Source organism: Pongo abelii, chromosome 17, assembly GCF_028885655.2.
Source record: "Pongo abelii isolate AG06213 chromosome 17, NHGRI_mPonAbe1-v2.0_pri, whole genome shotgun sequence".
Classification (NCBI taxonomy): domain Eukaryota; kingdom Metazoa; phylum Chordata; class Mammalia; order Primates; family Hominidae; genus Pongo; species Pongo abelii.
This window is the reverse complement of record NC_072002.2, coordinates 70,957,314-70,979,887: the sequence shown is the minus strand read 5'-3', so window position 1 is coordinate 70,979,887 and position 22,574 is coordinate 70,957,314. Positions and strand designations below refer to the sequence as shown.

Here is a 22,574-nt window from a genome sequence, read left to right as displayed (position 1 = left end):
CTATTAAGAGTGGCTGTCTTCTTTAAATGTGGCCTCTCAGCATCTTTTGTATTTTTCCATTTCCAAAAGCCTCTGGGGGTAGAGCAGAATGGAGCCATGCTTGGCCCATTGGCGGAGCAAAGTTATAGAGGAAAGGAAACAACATAGAGCTTGGAGAGAACAGAAGCTTCTTCTAGAGCCAAGAACACAGCTTTGTCCCACAAGCTGAAAACTGAGTCTGGGCAAGTGGGTCTCCCCTACGCCTTAGTGGAGTGGAAAGAGAGGAAGGAGGCTGAGTTTGGGGAAGTTAACACCAAACCTTCTCTTGGACCTGAAATTCCCCAGGAATCTTGAAAACAGATTGTGTTTGGAAGGCAGGGTGTCTAAGCCAAGAGCTGCCTAAACCAGCCCAGGCCAGGGAGCCAGCCAATCTGTACTGGATTTTTCTTTTCCTCCCCTTTAATGATGTTGTTTGTGCCTCTGGACTGACATAAGGGCTGGTGGGTGGCAACAAGAGATGGAGGATGGGAGGGCGTCGGGATTTTTCACATGAGTGAGAAAGAAAACAAACTGTGGCCACCAGAGGCAGTGAATGATAACATTTTCATAAGGCCATAGACTGACCTTTTACCTGGGTGTTGGGGTAGGGAGGGTATATTCAGAATTACCAGAGACCCTTATGAAACCACAGGATCGAATAACACTGGTGAGTATCTTTGTCATTTCAACCCTTCAATCTAAAGTCTTATAGAACTCATAACCCACCATTCCTACCCTTCCCTAAAGCTTTCTCAGCTTTAATGTTATGCCTACAGATTACAGCCTGCTCATCACTTCTTTTAGGAGAGGCGAGAACTAAAAACAAGCATAGGTAACAAAAGCATCTATTTTCTCTTTGATTGTTCCTTCTGTTTCGAACCTCTTTGCTTCCAACATGAATCTCCCATTAATCAGCTTTCAATTGTAATCTGAGTTGCTCAATTCTTCCCTTAGCTGTGAAATACTCACTTTCTCTTGCCCTGAGAATGTTTTTCTGTTGCCAGACTAAACCTGTGTGTATTTTACAAGAGGTTATTTTTCCCCTTCTTAATATAAACAAAATAAACTGAAAATCCACAGCACAAAATTATTAGAATAGAAAGTGTGAAAATTATCCTTAAGTTAGCAGCCAGGCAGCAGATAAGGAGGAATTTCGTAAGGGAAAATGATCCAGAGGGCATACACTCTTGTTTCATAAACCGGATGGTGCCTATTGGGGCCAAGAAGCCCCAATTTATTCTGCTGTAGCTGAACTTACTATAAAGTATATTAGTGACCTAAAAAAAAGTGGATGCAACTTCCCGAATTCTTATTTATGATAGACTAAGGGCAACTGAAAAAGGAAGAACCCAGAAACACATGTTAAGAGGGTGTAAGCCAGATTCAACTACCCACCTAATGTGCCTTAGGTCCCCTGTCCTTCCAGCCACACTGCTCAGCCAAACCCTTAAAGCCATCTCCTCCCTCTTTTCCATACTGCTTCTCTGCTGTCCCAGGAAAGATAACAAAGACTTCTCCCAAACATGGAGTCTGTCCTACTGAGCAGGGTTGGGAACTTGGATTCTCTGCTTACTAAGTGCCCTCTCTGGATGGAGTGATTTCTACTCCGTGAGCCTTTTGCTTCAATTGTAAAATGAGATTAGTAAAGATTATCTTAGTGGCTAATTATAAATGTTAAATTGGAACATAGAAAGTGATTAGCTAATAGTAACCCTTATTATTTATTGCAATTATAACAAGGAGACAGATCACTTAGCACCTAACATTTACTCAAGAGTGATGTTCAAAATGTTTAATAAAAGTCTGAGCATAGTAGACTTCATCTCATCAGAGCAAATGGTGGTCCTGGTCCTGGGAGCAGAGGTTCCTGCTGTGCCCTGCATTAACCCCTCAGTTGCTGGATTGTAGGGAATGGAGGTGGGTGTTCCAGGGAGAGTTGGAAGGGATCTGAGTGGCAAGCTGCTTACTCAGCCAGCTTCAGGCACAAGTTATATACCACCCAAAGGAGATGAACTAAAATGTTTTAATTGCAAGTAACCTTGTAGCAGTAGAAATAAATTAAATATTAACCCTGCATATAATGCCTTGTACTACTACTTATCATGTTATCTGCACATGGCATTTTCTCAGGTAGGTTACAAGCTGGTAATTGAATGTTGAAACTAAATCTTGTGCTTCTGACTTCTCAAAGTAATAGAGTCAGTTATCAGAGGTGTTCAAGAACCATTTGCTGTTTGGCTGTCATCTAGAAGATATTATTATATATTATTTCTATGTATCACTCATATTTTGACAACTTTTTAAAAGGGATTAGTGGTGATTTAACACACAGGACAATGGATGCCTTGGAATCGCATTAGGTCAAGGGCAATAAGACAAGATCCATTGAAAGTAATGGCAAAAACTGCAATGACTTTTGCACCAACCGAATAGTAATGAAACATGGCAAGCCACATTGTGATCTGTCTACCACAGAGCCCAGAGCGTCATAACAACCAAAGCAAAAAGGGAAACTGGTTTGTTGCACAGATTCAATTTTTTAATAAAAGGAAGCACACAGGAAACAAATATGTCACCCTAAGAGAAAATAATAATCCTGATAATCATTTGAGAGATTTGAACACCAGGATGGGCATTGTCTTCAGGAGCTGACCTTCGTCTCCCTCTTCATCTTCACTCCTGAGCTCCTGACCCTCCTCATCCATGTGCCCTATGTCCTAGCTATTGCAGAAGTCTTGGTGTGGACTCATCAAGCCATAGCCTTCCATCCCATGGAGTTTTTGCAGAGGTGAACTCTCTGCGTGAAATTCTCCTCATTTTCTTCCTCCATCACACAGTCCCAGTTTAGCCCCTCTTTTACACCTGACCCCACTGAGCTGGCTTTCTGATACCTCCCATCCCACCCACAAACTAGGCCACCTACACCCATTATAGTCATAGCTCAGCAATCAGTTCAGAGAATTCACCCCTTCTACCTTCTATCCACAGCTTTAAACCTGTATGCTCCTATCTGGCTTCAGTTTCGGGGCCTGGTATCTGGATTCTTTCTCTGGGACTTCTAGATGGAAAATTCATGTGAGCAGCCTGTTGGCTTTTGATCTGGCTTCTCCCCAAAGCAAAAGTAGCCTTTCAGATCATCCCTCTTTGTAACAGATACTACAACTCCAGGAGGGCATCAGTGTACCTTTGTGTGAATTAGAAAAAGTTGCCCAGCTTCATCCATGTCCCTGCAAAGCACATGATCTCATTACTTTTTATGGCTGCATAGTATCCCATGGTATATATGTACATTTTCTTTAGCTAGAAGCCATTACCCTCAGCAAACTAATGCAAGAACAGAAAACCAAACACCACATGTTCTCACTTGTAAGTGGGAGCTGAACAATGAGAACACAGGGACACAAGGAGGGGAACAACACTTACTGGGGCCTATTTGGGGAGAGCAGGGCTGGGAGAGCGTTAGGGAAAAGAGCTGATGCATGTTGGGCTTAATACCTAAGTGATAGGGTGATAGGTGTAGCAGACCACCATGGCACATGTTTACTTATGTAAAAAACCTGTACATCCTGCACATGTACCCCAAAACTTAATTTTTAAAAAGATGCCCAGAAGGGAGAGCCAACTTAGAAACCTTAGGGCTGCATCGTTCATGGCCTTTTCTTCAGGTGGACAGCCCTTCCTGCCAGGGCACATGGCTAACGGAGTGGAGCATAGAATGAATCTCAGAAAACCCCCATGTGCCCCCCCTTCCCCTCTACCAGGCCCAGGTACCTGTGTGTACCATGCAGATTTCACATCCCTAGGTAAGGACTCAAAGTCGCAGGTTCCTGGGGCAACTCCTTAGCTCACAATGAAAAGCAGCAAATACAAAGTCTTCCCTCATTCTTCCAAGTGAAATCTGAGTCTTTCCTTTGAACTTAGCTAATGAATGTTGTTCCATTAGACATGCTATTTCACATTATGAATTTGTGCGTGCATGTCTGACTCCCAGGGTTATGAGACTTGAGTCATCTGCATATTTCTAAAGCCTTTCATCTACCTATTACTCCTCCAAAAAATTCTCTTAAATGAATCAGCCTATGAATATGCAGCAGAAAGTTTTAATGAGTCCCCTGGTTTTCTTGATTAGCTCCATTACCGACAATGGTCAACAGAACTGCAATTGTGCTAAAGTCTTTTTGTTCATCAGGCACATGTTAGGTCAGGAGGATCTGGACAGACCTTTTTGAGGGGAAGCTGGAGTCAAGTCTAGACAGCATATCCAGCTGATTGTTTGGTCAAATTTTTGCCAAAAAGAGAGAATGTCTCTTAACTGGCAAGTTAATTAGAAGTAAATCTTTATGCAAGATTAGGGTATAGTTCTTAGAGGAGGACTTAGAGAACACTGGGTTAAATTTTCTTCCTCTTCCTGTGACTCATTATATGTTTCTAATTTTCTTTAAAACTATGGGCCTATAACATCAGAGAAGTTGCTCACTCAGAGCCAAGCATTGAACAAGAGAGGCGTCCAAATCTGCAATTGTTGTGTGCCTCAGTAGCAAGGTTCAGGATTTGCTGCAATGTATGTGTATGTAAAAGTATTGCTTCCTTTGAGAGGAAGTTCTGTTGATAACTTCTCTAGACTTTACCAATCAAGAAAAAGGGGAAAATCAGTCTTACCATTTGCCTACACAAGGTGCATTCAGGGCACATTTCTATCTAATTGTCTAAACATTTATCTTGGGTGACAGATAGACTTGTGTGTTTGAATCATGGAGGTCATTATGTGTTCAGAGAGCTCTTGCCTCTGGTCCAATCCTCCTGAACTCCCAGTTTTTCCATCACAGTTTTTAAAACAGTTAAACTTGCAGAAAATGCAAATTTCATGGAATATTATTACTTGTAACCCTCACGTCTTTATTCCTGAAAATGGTAAATAAACAAGGGATAAAAACCAAACAAGAATAAACAGTAACTTCTATAGAAAAGTGTTCATTTAAAATGAAAGTAAACTGCTTCTTAATGCTTCTCAATGGCTAAAACAGTGTCTGGCACAGTAAGAAATACAACATATGTATACGAAAGAATGACTCTGATAGGTAGCAATTGAACAGTATTGAACTATGATTATCTAATAATGTGAGCCAATAGCCACCCCTAGAAAAATAGCCTATTGAAAATTAAACTATCCCTTTTAGGTCTTATGATGATTAGGAATCAACAAACCCCTACGTCACCTTGACAGTATGAGTCTTTTGGCTCCCGGGTTCAAGAGATTTCAAGTACAGATTAGTCTGCTGATGAAGTCCTAGGCTTCTTATTGGTGGAATTATACAGAAGGAGAAATCACAATAATGATAATGAAAGCTATCCTTGATCTCCTATCATGCACCTGTGACTGTTTAACTCTGAGATACAGGTTTGAATATTCACTTTTATAGGTGAGACTAATTCAGGGAGTTAGGGGCAGAATCTTAATTTGAATCTACATATATCACAGACACAAAACCTGTGTTCTTTCCTCTTTATTCGTATCAACCATCCAAGTGTCTCATTTAAAGGAGTCAGGTTAGGACTAAGAGTAATAAACCCTTAATTTATAATGCCCTACTGACATTAACTAAAATCACTTTCACCAGATTGCTCTTACAGTTACCAAAGTTAAATTGTCCAGTTGCTAAATAATACCACCACCACCACAAAAAAAACTTTAAAATGCAAAATGACAATAAATTAGTCTCCTAAAACAAATCTTTTGTGAATAAATATTGTTAAAGGTCATAAGGATGATTACCAAATTAGAATATTTGCCTTTAGTTCTTCATCCTGTCTAAAAGACAGCTTTTGATTGCTATGGTATCTATTATGTTCCACTGAATCCTCAGAATGAAAGCAAAATGCAGTTATCTATGTTTGAAATTTAGAATTGAATGGTTCTATGGTTACCAATTACCCAACACCATTTGAATAGGACTAGCCTGATGATCATGGCTCACCAATTTACTTGCAAGGGTAAGAGCTGCTAATCAACTGACTAATGAGGATTGACTTCTACAATTGATGAGCATGGAATTGGATGTGCCTAAATCAACAGAAGAGGGTTTTTGATGTCATCACACTGTAGCCCCAGAAGACAGAACTCTCAAAGGTGTCAATGGGCAGAATTTGTAGATGACATACAGCATCCAATGGATTACTCCTATTCAGGTATTGCTTAATGTAGAACAAACAAGAAGTTTAACTGGTGGAACAAAAAGATTATAAGATTTAATAAATTAATTTTAAGCAAGAATGAGTCCAGGGTTCCTATGTTAGACAATTAAATAGTGTCATTAATCCAGATGCTATTCATTAATGTTGAAATGACTAAAACAAAAGAAACTGAAAGTTTAGTCTTTAGAACAAAGGAAAACAAAATTAAGAACATACCAGTGAAAACATAGAAATATATCATTAAGGTCTTTATCTAAATCAGAAATAAGTAAAAAAATTGTACCATGAGTAAATGACTGTCTGAATTTTAATGCCAGAGATTTCTCTTTAGGATAATGGAAGAAAAAGGTTCTTACCCTTCAGCAGATAGCATGCTGAGCCCTGAACAAATTTTATGACTTCTGGTGCAAAGCAGACCCAGTCAGCTTGCCTCTAGCAACTGGTTAATAGTACTCCAAGAAAACCACACTTAAAATTCTTGGAAGTTCCTTTACCATCACATCAAGTTGCATTTTGAAGCTAAAGCCCTTCGAATCCATTTATACCTTGTGATATTCCCTTGCCAGATTGTTGTTTCGTTTGATAGACATGATTTTAGGATTTTGTCAAGGAAGCCATCTATGACCCCAATCAATCAAAACCATAAGGATCAGGGCTGGAAGAACCATAAGTGTTCTTTGACAGTTTGTGTATCTAGTATTGAAAGACATTACTCTTCCTAACCCTCAAAATATGTGTGTTCAGTGCTACATATTTTAACAGATCACACACTCTTTCTAAAATGTTCTTCTTTTTTCTCCCCAGTGGAGCCCTAAGCTCTATCACCATTCTCTCTGTCTCTAGTGTTCCTTAGAGCAAAGGATGCAATGTCAAGCAAGTTGTGATACCTCAACTATCTACAATTTAACACCAATGAAAGAACACTGTTTGGAGAAATGAGAAAGATTATCATCAGTGTCTTTCAGAAGTCATCAAAGGAAGAAAAGGACAAAAGAGAGGAGAAAGCAGAAAGGTATAGGAAATTAGCAATTGAAGTATGAAAATTGAAGAGCAAGGAAAAAAGTATTCAAATGTTCATATTGAGGTTCATATACTATTAAGAAGGAGAAGTGTAACTTAGAAAGAAATTTTGTAAAAAGGAACATTTAAAAGGATTATAAAATGCTTACGTAAAAGTATTTGGAAGAAAGTCTTAGCCACCAGTCATTTATTCTAAAGTAGGAGAAGGAAACTTGCATGTCTGTATTGCAAAAATCTTTATGGTAAAAAGTGCCTCCAGGCACTTTATAAATCGGAAATGGGTAAAATAGGACTCGTATGCTTTTATGCTTTTTAAAATATGTAGATTTAAAGCAATGTTGGTTTTAAACAAGACAGTTGCTCAAAGCAATTCTTGAGACCATGCCTCTATGGTAAATATCAAGTGGTGGATAAAAGCAATTATCTGAGAAATCATGCATCTTACATTAATAGAGCATCAACCTGTAGGGCAAGACTTTGTAGATTCAGAGTATGTAATCACTGACTTATCCCAGTGTAGTTGAGGAGGCACTAAAAGAGCTCATCTACCCCCAAATAACTCCCTTTCTGAATTAGAATTAGCACCTTTGAGGACCACTTTTTTAAATTAAAATATATTTAGACAGCTCCTGCTGGAATGCATATCAGCTACCCATGCAGGCAACACAACAATACAAAAATGATCTATTATTGCATTAAGTTGATCTAGTTAAAATCTTAGGTAAACCTGGAAATTTTCGTGCAGAATCCAGAGGTTATAGTAAAAGGATAGAGCCATTTCACAGAGGAAGAATATTTCAAGAGTTACAGACTTGAGTGAATTGTTCAGAGACGAAAAAGCCAGAATCCTGGACCTCAGCTGCGGCTTCCTTAGGGCACAGAGCATTTGCAGGGGAGGGCCCAGTAGAAGAGTATGGAGTGATAAATACAGTTTGCTTTTTTAATAATATTCTCCAGGGATGTCCCTGCTAGGCTTTCTGGAACCTTATTCTAATCTTAGTCACTATAAATCAAGGATAATTTGGTCTGTCTTAGTCCGCATGCAAACATACCCTACCACTGAAGTATCATAAAGGCCTTGAAGTAGACTGAATACTTGGACACTGCCTTGTAGCTAGGAAATTTGACCCATCATTGGGGTCTGATATTCAGGTGGACCTAGGAGGTCAAGACTTGAGTTATTCACTCCACCATCACCTCCCCCTCCCACACACATATTTGTATAAGAAGTAACAGTCAAGGACCAATAGCTAAAAAGAGATGTGCATCTAGTGACCAATGAGCTAAATGGCCCCACTGGATCTGTAGGAGAAGAGCTTTATAATGTAATGCCTAGATGTGCTCTCACCGGAAACCCACATTCCAAAATAGAAATAATGATAGGAAGTAAAACAGGGGATTTCCCCCTTTTTGGTGACTTCAGTGAATGCTGCCTGGCACATGGACACACTTCCTCAACAAGTCATGGCGTTGTTTTTTCTCCTTGTTTTTTCCTTGAATAACCTTTCCACTTTCCTCCAATCACTGAAAATAATAACCAGTATCTTCTCAGTATGTGCCCCTGAACACTGTATTTGAGAAAGGGTGCTGTGACCTCCCAAAGACAGATTTGGCAGGTAGCAATCTTGGGGAAAAGGGAATGTGTGTTCATTGTTGGTAACACAGAATGGAAAATCTCAGTGTAAAAATAATCTGGCTAGGAATTTTATGAATTCTTCAGTTTTCTCCAATTCCCATTTCCAGCAGTGGTGGATGAGAGAGACTAGAGCAACTCAATGCTTGTGATAAACTATTAATTTCAACAATTAAGCAAGAATGCTGTTGATATAGCTTGAACTTTGATTAATATTTGTTATTTTAGTGGGATTTAGTAGAGAATTTTTCTAGTACAGTAACTGCAATGCAGATATCCTTGGTTTGATTTAACACTTTGCCTTTGGGGATTGTTAACTCTGATGTTGTTCCTTAGTAACCAGCATAGGTCACCAGTAGCAGAATAGTTACCTGGACTAGAATCCCTAGAGGAAGAGGACAAGATAATCAAGAATGTCCCTGAGCCTTTGACTGTGTCTTCATTGGGAAGCAGTTTACTTTATATTCTCTTATCAATATTGAAGTAACCGTAAGTGTAAATCTATCCCCAGCTCCCTATGAACGTGGAATGCTTTTTATTCTTCCCAGTGGATTATTTAGAAAAATACAGCCAGAGTTTCATTTCAGATAACTTCCCCAAAATAATAATTTAAAAAATGTGTGTCTTTTGAGGGTCTGCCATGGAATGAAACTTGTTAGAAGTGAATCTATTTATTTTATTTAATTTTGTTGGAAGCTCCGTAATCCCTTTGTGAAAGCCCCTAACTCTTAGGAGGGCTGCTAAGCAAGAAGGAAGACTGTGGGTTTTTAATCTTATTTTTTTCCCCTCCCTTCCCTTCTGTTGGTGAATTCTATTTGTATTGCAGAGATTGAATTCTCAGTTCAAGTACGTTCTTGTTAATAAAAGAGACGTGGGTGAGTCCTCTAAATCCCTGCACATATTCTTCTCAGATGAAAAAAACAGTCTGCTTACTAAATATCCATTTTTCTTTCTTGTTGGCACTCTCTCAGGAAGAACCAGCTCAGGGCAGGGTGTGCTGGGGCAGCAAATGTCAGAGGATGCAGAAAGAGGTCAAGTGTATCACTCCTTGGAACCTATTGGTTAGTTTTAAGTTGACCAAAGCTACAGCAAGTAATTTCATCATTAATCTTAAAAGGAAAAGGGATGGTGACAAACAACCAGAGTTGGTTAAAAAGAAAAAATACCAACACCTGTAAAATGTCTTCGTTTTTATGGTTGAAAGTGATGGTTTGGAGAAAGTATATGAACCTCCTTCAATTAGCAGAGCTATTCCATTTTTATTCATATTTTCTAAAAAAGAAATTTCTGTTCTTAGACAACTCTAATCCTGTTATGAGGCTGGTAATGTGTATCATTTTTAACCCTTGACATCATTTTTCATTTGACAAACTGGACCTTCCTTATCAGTTGTTTTAAAATTTCTTCCTCTGTGCTGCTACTGACTTTTGGCACTTTCATTTAAGCATAGTTTAAAAAAAAATTCAAAGGAAAGATCATTCTTTTCCCTACCTTGATATAAAGATGAACCAGTCAATCATTCATGGAGTACCCTGCTCACATCTCATACTACAATTTCAAATGTTGATAATTTACTTTTGATGCTAATTAATTACAAGTAATCATAAAAGCAAATTAAAAGCACTACACTTATTGCAGGTTTTCTTATGCTCCTGAAATAATGCATTTTTATGCATCTGTTTACTTGGTTTAAAAAAATGTAATAATCTATATTCATAGAAAAACAACTTTAGTGCTCTGCGTCAAAGCTGTAAACTGTTATTGGTTATTTGAGTTTTTTTCCTCCTAAGATATTCCATTAAAATGGAAGAACGAAAGTGAGCTACATCAAGTGAAAGAGATTAATGCATTTCAGGGCTAACCTAAAAGCAGGAATTTAGGATTTCTTTTTCATTCCTGTTTGCTTGTTTGTCTTTTTAAGAGGCAAATAAACAAACAAGCAAACAGGAAAGAAATATTTTGCTCTTGAAAATTGGTTGCAGGGTGGAGGACCAGCTTTGGCTTGCAAGCCTAGAAGAGGTATAAACCCCAAGAGACACTTCTAAATTTTCCATGCCAGGGGAAGGGAAGGGGGGATTACTTTTTGGGTTCTGTTCTCTCCAACAAAGAGGTCTTTTCACCCCATTTTAGAAATGTGGTGAATGGAACCACAGCGTTATCTTCCACAGAATCATGATTCATACTCTAATTTCTCATCAACTCCTCCTCCCACCTCCTTAAAATCTCAGCTGGGAGGCAGCAGAGAGTAGTGGTGAAATAATGGGCAGGAGTCAGGACACCTGTGATTCTGAGGTGGGCTTCTGACTATACCACGTTCTACCCAAGGAGAATCACTGGCCTCCTTGGACCTCAGTTTCCTCATCTGCAATGTGCAATGTATGTCTTCAGTCTGTCCTATATCAAAGGAGCTGCTCCACGTGAAGATGGGATGATGCAACTGTGCAAGTTGTAACAAAAAGAGAAAAGCAACAAGAAGCAAAAAGCAAAGCCTCTTTATTGAGAGCGTGCTACAGCAAGGGGGTCATCCACCAGCACCTGAATTTTGGCAGAGACTCAAAGGCAGGCAGGAACGGGAAAGCTTTAGAGTGGAAAACAGGGAAAGCTTCAGGTATGCCACAATTAGAGCCTGTTGAAATGGAAAAGTTGGAAGCAGCCTAACTAGAAGTGGGGTGTGCTATGTGATTAATTAGAGGTGCATATTTGGCTTCCTCTTATTGGTCCTAAGTTGGAAACAGGGACAAAAAATAGGAAAGCTGCCAGTTATTAAACAAATTCTGGCCACTTGGAGCTGATTGCTACAGAGGTTATTGTATAGCTTCCTAGATTGTCACTAGAGACAGCAGTCTGGCTTCCTGCAAGTCTGACTTCTAGCAGGCTGGCTTTCTAGGTTGTTTATAGTAGATAAAAAGTTGGTTTCCTGGAGAGCTTGCTCCAGATTGTGGATCAAAGTTCTAATTTTATATATGGTCTAGCCATTGGTCACTTACGTATTTAGTTTCCCACAACTGAGGTTACGCTTGAAGATGGTATTCAGCAAAGCTGGGACTTGTACAGGAGTAGAGTTAAACTTCTTCTAACTATATTAAGGTAAACTAACTCCAAAAATTGCCCTAGGGTAAACGCAGAATGAAATATAATTTTTGTGCACACACATTTCCCATCCCCCACCCCAAATGAGATTCTATCTCCAGGCATAAGTTATGTGTTAAGTCTGGGTGTAAATCTTATTTGAACCTGAAGAGGTCTCTGAAACCTGGTCACTCAATTTGTAAATCCTGGGGCCACCTTGAAGCTGTTAGAAGTCAGCCCAATTTGAGGGCTAGGCTTTAATTTATATGATCAGTTTTTTTAGCAGTTGTTAGTTACACACTACTGTTCAGAAAATTATTGCCTTGTAGAATTTTAATTGATTTTCACAAAAATCAATTTTTGTGAAATAATTTTAATTGATTTAACAATTAATTTTAATTGATAATAATTTTAATTGATTTTCACAAAAATGCATTTGGTTTATCTACATAAATAATTTGCATTTATGAATATTTGGTTTGCCCTTTTTTAGTCCCTGAAAATCCTAAGGAACAACATATCAAAGCATATGTTGCTAGCCCTATTTCTAGACCTTTGGAAATACCAGGGAAGTCATAAGCACGGAGGGGCAATATGGTAGAGTGCCTTGCAGGCAGGCACATCTGGTAGGACCTGGCTGCAGCACGTGTGACTTTAGGTAACTGAAACTCCATGGACCTTGGTTTCTTCATATGGAAACAGGGGGATTAAAAAACCTACTATGATTCCTAGGAAGTTTAAATTAGGTAAAGTTAAAAGTGCAAGCAGAATGTCTGGCACCAAGTTGGCACATAATAAATGTTCCTTCCCTTTTCTTCCGCCCCCTGACTTTTAGAAAATGTAGCTAAAAGAAGGAAGTAATCTCTGTTCCTAAGATCATCTTTGACTCACTCCCCAATATTTTTTAAAAATCCATCCACAAATGGATTTTTTAACCTTTCTCTTCCCTGTTCCTCTTTGCTGTACTTTCCAAAGGGAAGAAGCAAGTCGAGGCAGGCTCATCAGGCCCCTCCAGTCATAGAGTCTCCTCTAGTGCTTATCCTGGAGCACCTACCAGACCCTACTCTCTTTTCTTTGTGCCATCTTTATCCTCTCATACTCACCCTATTCGGCTGTGCACTGATCCCACCGGACGAGCAGAAATTGGGAGGATGTGGTTTCACCTCTGCTTAAGATCTGTGTTGCTGGCCTGGAGGCATTCTTTTGAGCAAGGAAGCATCACTTTGATAACAGAATGGCTTCAAGCTGGATTTGGTTTCCTGGTTTGACATTCTGGGGTTCCTGCTGCCTCCATATTTAGGGTAGAAGATGTGCTGAAAGACTGTGCAGCCACCATAACAATCAAGCCATGTCTCATTTCAAGTCAGGGCTGGAGGAGCACAGAGCAGGGAGAATGCACTGGGTTCCTCTTTCAGACAACGTTTCACACATTTTAAATTTAACAATACCTTAAAGGCAATCTATGCAGTGCCTTACTCTCATAATCATCAAACATGTTTGTAAGGGAGGTTTAATCAACATAGCTCTCCTTCATTGGCTGTTAACCCATTAAAGTGTTATTTTAAGAATTAGCTGCCATCAATTTTGAAAAATCACAGAGTTACTAAATATCCCAGTGTCTAGAAAATGGATCTATGCCTAATGACTGGCAAGGAAACCCCTTAGCCCCAGAGTAGAGAAAATACTAGACTACCTCATTTAATACCACTTTCTGTAACCCCCAAGCCCCCATCTCTGACTACCCCACCAGCCTACACATTCAACCACATTTAACTAGGCAGAATAATTTCCTGGCTTGGAATCATTCTCGCATAGGCCTGACCAATGAAAGGAAAATTCTCAGTAATTTTCTGAATTACTGTAAGCAGCCAGCAAGAGGCAGGATAATCACAATTAATATTTGAAGATATATGCAATGTTTTTCCATTTATAGTACTTTTTCTTAAATAACATCTCAACTGACACTTAAAAACAGGTTTGTGGTGACTTTTAAATTATTATTCTAATTTTACGATGAGGAAGTTGGGGCTTAGAGAGGAGACTCAATCTTTTCAGGAAGAAGTTGCCAGAACTTGAATACAATCCCCTCTGACTCTCAATCCTGCACTAGATAATTTGACACTATAGTCTTTAGTCTTCACAGGGTGCCCTAGCTAGGATGTGTGGGACAAATATTGAGGGTTTTGCTTAAATGGAGTGGAGGGAGCAACCCCAATATGCTCTCTGGGCTAACCAGACTCTGGAATGAACACCACACAAAATTGTAACATTTATATTTGAACTATATCTTCCTTCTCTTTTCTGTGCTAATTTACTTCCTACTTGCTCTTTTCTCTCCTTCTTTACCCCCATTGTAGTGCCCAGATAAGTCATTAAAGAGTATAAGTGGAAAAAGAAGAGCAGATAGGTTTATCCTCAGTCCCCAAATCCCATCACTTCTATAACCCTCCAGGGCATTTTTATGATTTCTGCATTTCACTGCCTGGTATTTCTGCCCAGAGCACAAAGAGTACAAACCCTATAAAGTGCTGAATATATACACAACCCGAGCAACTTCATGAAGACTATCAGAGCAGAACAAAAGCACAGTGTTTTAGGAGGCATGGCCTTGGAGAATCACCATCTTCAGAAGCATTTACCAGACAGGTGAATGCTAGTACTTGTTGATGGCTGTTTATTTGCTCCAAAACAGCAGCAGAGCCTTCATACCAGGCCCGCAAAAGAAACATAATCTAGAGAATTTTCACTCCAAGTGAAGAGCAGGTTGTAGAGATGACAATAGTAAACAAGTCAACTGAGTAGGCTTGAGCCGAGAAGATAAAATGCACAGTCCAACTATTCTCTTACTAGAGCACCACCTAACCCAAGTATTCTCCTGGAATTGGGTAGCCTCATTTGGCGTGCTTTTGACATAATCTGCAACTCAAAGAATAAAACAGTTGGAGAAAAGGAAAAGAAAGGATGTACCCGGGACAAGATGCTTTCTTCACAGTTATGTTAAAGGCCAGTCTCAATAGAAGGAAAACCACAAACCTAAGAAGCAAACAAAAAGCAGAACAGAAATTGGAAACCTTCAACAGGAGAGGCTACTATTCAAAATTAGGATAATGGTGACATTTGCTTCTTCTAAACTTGGAACTCAGATAAATAAAAAAGGCTGATGAAAGCGACTGATAAAAATGAAGCTGGAGTGCTGAATGCAGGAGTTTGGTTTCCTCTTTGTTTTGGGCAGGGTGTGAACAAACTTTCCACTACAAAGAAATTTAGGACAGAATTGGACAAAGGGCTGGGAGCTAGGCAGGAATAAATACAGAAGAGATTAGAGTTGAGGGCTTCTCTTTGGCGTAAGCAGGGGAAGCCATGTAATAGAAAGGTCTAGAAAGGAGGCAATCAGATCCCAACAGTGGAAATGGTCTCATTAGAGCTTATATCTCTGGATTGGTGGTGTAGTGATGGTGGTTTAACTATAGCCAGCTTTGAAAGGCAATGACCCAGGACTTTTTGGAAAGTGCCATCTGATGTCTGATTTCCTGATCTTACAGTACATCCTAATATAAACCTTATCCTAGGTCTGAGTTATAAAACAACATAAAAGTCATTTGGCCCATCCATTCATCCATTTTTTCACTTCTCGAGAAGCATTTATTAAGTATTTCATGCCGGATATCGTGCTAGATGCTGGGAACATGGACACAAGGAACAAGTGCTCTCTGCCCATTGAGAAACAGACAGCCATGTATTCAGACAATTATAAAATACTATGATTAACGATAGAAGAAATAGCTAGGCACAATGAGAATAGATAGTAGAGGCATGAGAAAGCCTAGGGAATCTAGAATAGGGTATGATTCTTTTTCCCAAAATAAAAAAATATAAGGGGACACATTTCAGGGACATTTAGTACCTATTTGATGCAATAAGCTCTTTTTAAAATTAATTTTTTATTGATATATGATAGAGTTACAACAAACTTTACAAATCTTGTGTTCTGCTAAGCTTTTACACGCATACATGTGAGTCATCACCACTTATAACAAGATACAGAATATTCTCACACCCCAGAAGGCACCCTCGTGCTCTTAGTCAATACCCTCTCCCCAGAGGTAACCACTGTTCTGACTTCTGTCACCTTGGGTTAGTTTTGACTGACTTCAACTTCCCAGAAATGAAACTGTACCGTATGTATTCTTCGTGGCTGTCTTTCTCCACTCATCATTAACTCGATGAGATTCATCCAGATTATGTAAATGTCTTTATACTAAAACGAGGTGGCAGTGGAAGTCGTTCCTGGATTTTAGGATTTTTCTTGAGGGGAGTTAATTGGCTGGGAAAGGGGAAACAGATGGTGGAGTGGAACAACATAAAAGTTTAGATTCAATGAGGGAGGGTTTCAGTTTTGCAGAGGCCACTTGCTAAGTGTGTATCTTGAGAATATCAGTCTCTGAACTTCAGTTTTCTTCTCAGCAAAACGAAGATAACACCACCACCTACCTCACAGAGCTGTTAATATAATGTATGTAAAAAAGATCAGTTCTAAACTGTAAAGTGAGATACAAATAGATTTTTAACTGTTTTCATTAGTTTATTGTTTCTGCACAAATAGATATGTGAGTGTGTATTTATGAATGGCTAAAGATATGTAAAAGACAATTTTTCTATTATGCCTTAGCATACTCTTAGCAATCAATTGGATTTTATTACTCAAATGCAATTTAATTAACATTCAACAACTGCCTCGTTAAATTTAAAAATTTATTCTAGTTGCATGTAATCTGAAACTAAAACATGAGTTGGTATTCTAAGTCTTGGGATCTGGTTGCCAAATCAAACAATACTTTGAATTTACCAGACATGCTAACACCTGTAATAATGCGCATTAAAAAGTGCCCTACCTTGAGCCTCCATTTCCTTCTGTTACAAGTCTTGCATTGTAAAACAGCAAAGGCAAACATTCCACAGAAGGAAGGAAAGGTTTTAGATTTCTTCTCAGCTTTTTTCCTTTTGATTTGCAGTTTGTGACCACAAAGGGAAAACGCAGAGATGAATGTCTCTTGAAATAAGAAGTGATAGGAGATGGCTAGGGCTGAAAAGTTTCCATTTAAGTTAGGGGAAAGTGAAACTTTGAAAGTGACTTTTTAATTTCTTGAATTAATTGGTAAATATCTTACTTGCTCTTCCACAAGATTATACATTCAAAATTAGAAAATAGATTCATTCAAATTCTCTACCAACTGTTGTACATTCTCTTGCTGATGGGAAACGGAGAATTCATTTTCTCAATGGCTACATTGCCAGCCATCATCTGGAGGGCTCTGTCTATAAACATGAAACCAGAAACGTTGGTGGGAGGAGACATTAGCCAATCCCCTACCAGGCTGTAAGTAATACTACATCCTCCACCTGGCACCATTAATAATCCTATTCAATGAACCCTTTATTATTAATATTACTGGCATAAAAAATGACCCCACACTTACAGGTGTAACTTAATGAGGCACATGTTGTAGCCAGATGTCTTACAAGGCCAACTGCACCACCACAGTACACATCTTTGTGCACGTTTCATAAAAGGAAACCATCTGAAAGCATTCATTTCAAGAACATATTCATCATGTAGCATGGTCAGTTGAGGAGTGACGCTCTTTTATTTAAGTTTAAACAGATGGATCAAACCTGGGAGCTATATTCAGCATACCTTTTTAAAAAATAATTATCTGATTTAAACTGCCAAATGTATTTTCTTCTTTTCACCCTCTTCATGATAATATTGAGGAGCTGGCAGCATGGGCACAGCCCAGAGTTAGGGGGTGTCTACCATTCAACCGGCTCCCACCTGCTGCCTTTAGAGACTGGGCTCTACGACAGAATTTCTTTTCATTCTCTGCATTTGCTAAATTCTAGAACAGATTTTTGTCAAAACTCAAGTGGCCATTTAGAAGTTGATTTAAATAATAAGAATGGCAGCTAATTGTGACAATGTAGATGTCTTGTGCAAACTTTCTGGTCTGGGTCTTCCAGAGGAATTAAAGTGTCCTGTGGTCATAGATGTTGTCTGTTCATATGACACCTTACTCCACAGGAGATACACCTGCTTTTCACTGCCAGCTAATAGCATGGATGCCCTTGTGCCAACTAGCAGTTGCAGGAATCACATCTAGAGTACAGATTTGTTGCCTCTCTAGTTCTCATTAGCTCTTCTGCAGAGGGTTCAAGGTTGGTGTCCGTGGTGGCTTAGATGGAACCACTGGGCTAACATATATAGAATGTAAACTAGTCCTTGAAAAAAGCATCATGCAGAGATAAGAGAAGAGTGCAAGAAAAAATATAGAAGAGGAAACAATCACTCAAGGCCAGATATGTGGGTGTCCTCCAGAGGATAAAAGAAGGGGGCTCTAGGCAGGCTTTTAATTCTGCATGCCTTCAAATTGATAGTCTCTAAATATGTTCAGAAAAGAACAAGAGTAGGTTGTTATATGAAGGGAAGGGCAGAGAAAAGGCAGTGGGTGGCAGCACTCAAAGATCTTCCTTCCCAAATAAATTCAGCTTTGGCCCCAAGCTCCATGAGAACCCTGATTTTAAGATGACCCAGTCTCGTTTGAAGGTTATTTAAAGACCATCTGTTGACCTCAAGCATGTCTCATAGGGGAACGCATCTGCCTTCCAAGCAGCTCGCCAAAGAATCCCTTCCCTCCGCATGTCAGAGTCTCCCTGAGAAGAGTATTAGAAATGCAATTTGCTCCATCTTGCGACATTTCTGGTGTCATTGGAATACCCCTGGGGATTTTCCAGTGTCAGTAAGATATTCCTAAGAGCACTTGAATGCATTTGTGCATTAGTGTACCATGTACCCGTTTGAGTGGTCCACTCCTCAGTCCAACTCTGATCTTGGTGTGCAGGGCAGCAGTAAAGAGGTGAGCAGATCTAATTTTCTCATTCAACTACTTCCTAGGAGTTGAATTTCCCCTCCCACATCCCTGCTGCTCCTCTCTCCTGGTATGCATCCAGGGAAGGGCCACTTTGATTCCTCTTTCTCTTTCTTTTCATCTCTGTTAGAATGTTTATCAGAAAGTTTCTTTCTCTGTGTCTCCCCCTACACACACACACACTCCTCTCTACCTGTGCTCATTCTTCTCCCTCTGCAGGCAAACTTTCTCCTCTTCCAGTGTTCACCTGGCAGAAAACATGGCTGCTTAAGTTGCCAAAGTTTACATATTACATCCTCACTGTTCTCTCTCTGGAGAGAGAACAGTTTTTCTTTCATGGTCTTCTCTTCCAAAGATCTCCAGGAAGGACTCTGGTGGACTCCCTTCTCCCAACCAATCCCTCTCCCTCTGAGAAAAAGTGGTTTGGATTGTAGTGTAAAAATCAGCTGGTAGTTGTAGCCAAACTTTAAGTAGCAGAACCTTGGGGAATCACCAGGCAATCATGAAGAAACAGGAGGTTAAAACTACATTGTGGAGGCTCTGGGCACAGCCAGAATATCTGACCATCCTGTTTTCAACAAAATGTTGTTTCCAGAAGAATAATCTTCATGATTAATAAGTCAGGGGTGTGGAATAGATTGACTGGAGCCGAGGGAGAGTGGAGCCAGAGGCACAAGTTTAAAGGACATTACTTATCTACGAGGATATCCACTACAGAATTATTTATAATAAGGGAAAGATTAGCAAATATAAAAATGTCTAACAATCAGTGATGAGCTAAATAAATAATAATAATAAATTAAGACAAAGAACCATATGATGAAACACTGTGTACTCAACAAAAATTCTGTTATGGAATATTATTTAGGAAACATATTTCAAAGCTCATGATTTTATATTTAATCTCTTGGGAGACATAGATATCACATAGCACAAGTTGAAATCATTGAGTCTAGAAACAGTTGAATTTCAAACCTGACTTTGCCAAACCGAAAACAACTTTTCTCATAAATACTATCTAAGCCTGATTAGATAAAACTGTTAAATCTCTTACTTGCTATTTTTCCGGTAGAAATGTATGCAGTCACTATATGATTTTCCAAGAATTTGGTCAAAATAATTGTTATTAACCTCTTTCACAAAATACATTTTTAATCATTCCAGCTGATCCATCAAATCATTTGGCACTGACCACTTTCAATTTAAAATACAACTTTTGCTTCCTTTGGAACAAAGTTTGGGAAAACATACTGTTGATGAGATAGATAAAAATCACATGATCTCTGGCTAGGTTGTACCTTATCAGTGGAAAAATATAGCATTTCAGATTCTATCGCTATCAATTTGAGCATTCTTTTATAAGTACTAAGCTGTTTCATGGACTATTAGCTGTGTGAAGGAAGTCATGCTTTAAATCATTTTTTAAAGCTAGTCTTTTTTTTTTTTTTTTGAAGCACATTAAATGAGTAAATAAAGTTCAAAGAAGGCTGCAGTGGACAATGAAACAGTGAGCTCTTTGCTGATAGAGCCTTGAGAATGCCCCAGCCTGGAACCTCTGCACATCCTTATATCCTCAGTGCAATTATGCACTTAGCAAAAGCGGTGTCTTTTGTGAGATATCTTCCATCAGGGTTCATGGAACTGGCTTACAAAGAGGCATCGCTTTAATTGTGGTACAGGAAAGAATAGATCTATGATCTCGAAAGGACAGAATACTTGTAAAATTTATGTAGCTCTTTAATACAAGGCGCTTTGGTTTAAAGAGTGGGGGATTTACATGTGTTAAGTGCTCCTACAAATCTACTTTACCCTTTCTTGGAAAAGGGCAGCACAATAATAAGAGTTAAATTTATGTGTAAGATGTCTGTATGGTAGAGCTGCTCAAATCAGTAAATATTACACAGTTGACTAACTGCCTCTGCTTTTAATCTTTAAATATCTACAACGAGATGCTGTCTGCTGAGTGAGGGACACTTAGCCTACACTCTTTAAACCTTTGTGGTCTGGTTCTATATTATGAACAGAAGATTATAAAATTTAAACTCCAAATGGGCTGCCTGCCGACTGTTGTTTCCAGAGCCTTCCCACCCTGCATGTAGATGTCAGAATTTTCTTTCTTAAATAACATTTTCAAAAAGAGTGCTTTTCTATTGAATTTTATATCCTATTTTCATCTCTCTGTCCTTACAAGCCTCCAACGACTTAATCTCTTTTATTTTCCCATTAGAAAAAAAAACTCATTTCTCATTTTTCTTTAGCATAAAACTTACAAGCAAAATTTTTAAGTATTAACTAGCTCGCTTGTTCATTTTACACACACACACACACACACACACTGTATATGATCAGCATTGTTTTTAAAAGAAAGCAATATGTATATATACATTCCTGTCTTTAGAACAGCACCCCTACCAACTCCTTGCCACTGCTGAAGGTCTGGGCCTCTCCTGCCTTGTCTTGCCATGAGATTTTACTCCTCTTTGGCCACAGTTGATGGGGGACCAGGGCTGCAAACCTGACCCATGACCTGGGCCATTCGGATTCTTTCTCTTAAGAATATGAACTATGAGACAAGAGACTAGAGGTCATGGTGCTCCCTGGCCCATGAAAACTTGGTGCAGAGAGAGACTGTCTGCTGAGAAAAGCAAGAGAATGGAGCAGATGGTAGATCATGTGGCCCCAGAGAGAAAAAAGAGACTGAGAAAGTAGCTGCTTAGCTCCTGATGATTTTCCCCGCCCCAGTTCAGTCTTCAGAGGACTGGCTGTACTTCCTGCACTGAGGTTCTTTGTGATATCCCTGTATTGTTATAACAAATCTGTCTGGTCTTAAATTAAGTAGAGTAGATTTCTGTTTCTTGAACTCAAACAAATACTAAGAAAATGTACACATAATTATATGGAGCATGCAACTATATTTGTCCTATATTTATGCACATGTAGATATCACTCATATTCATAGATGATTGACGCTATATGCAAGAAGATAAGTTTAAAACAGTGGCAAATACAAAGAGTTGATTCCTACATTCATATGACTCTCAATTAACAAAACAGGCAGTAAAGGATGAGTGCTCAGTGAAAGGAAACCACTGCATAGAGTCCAAAGACTTTGGAAGAGGAAGCTTACATATCCCATAGACTGGGTTGGTCAACTGAGGGAAAGACTTAGGAGAAGGAGAATAAAAACTGTGTCTTACATCCCAAAAATCAAACAAGTAGGGTTTAGGCAGGCATCAAGAATAAGAAAGAGAAAGAAGTAAACAAAAAGAAGTAAATGAGAAGGCTATGGGGTGTTTTTGGGGGAGTTGGCAAGTGATTTAAAAACCTTGCTATGTAGAAGATTCAGATTGCAAACTGCTATGCACATGTTTTTAACATTCTTTCTTTGCAGGGAGGCCCAATATCCCTGAGTTGGAAGCTCTTTGTGGGCTAACATCTTAATTTTCTAATGCAGAATTTCAAACTGATTGGATTGGTAAGGCTTATTTACTAAGCTGATTGACTTTTTTAATAGATACTAATATTTTGGTAATTTGTAGAAATAATAAAATCTGCACAATAACAGCTTTTATTTTCTAATTTTGAAAACCATGTGTATGTATAAATGATCAGCCATTATCTCCAAGTATGGTAGAATAGTATCTTTGTTTATTTTCCCTAGAAGCAGATGCAAATTCCTTATTGTCTTCACTGGAACTTAAATTTCACACGCACTCACA

General features: G+C 38.9%; 1 long non-coding RNA gene across 7 annotated transcripts in view; it reads left to right on the top strand.

The window, feature by feature from the left end:
• LOC129051599 (uncharacterized) overlaps positions 1-22,574 on the top strand; it is a 54,083-nt gene that overhangs the window by 8,891 nt on the left and 22,618 nt on the right. For 3 of the 7 annotated variants that reach the window (XR_010137590.1, XR_010137588.1, XR_010137589.1), the window contains exons 2-4: positions 7,054-7,222; positions 9,200-9,352; positions 22,247-22,330. This is a non-coding gene — a long non-coding RNA (uncharacterized LOC129051599). The remainder of the gene's footprint in view (positions 1-7,053; positions 7,223-9,199; positions 9,353-22,246; positions 22,331-22,574) is intronic. The other 4 variants (XR_008515959.2, XR_010137591.1, XR_008515958.2 and 1 more) reach the window with 2 other exon arrangements.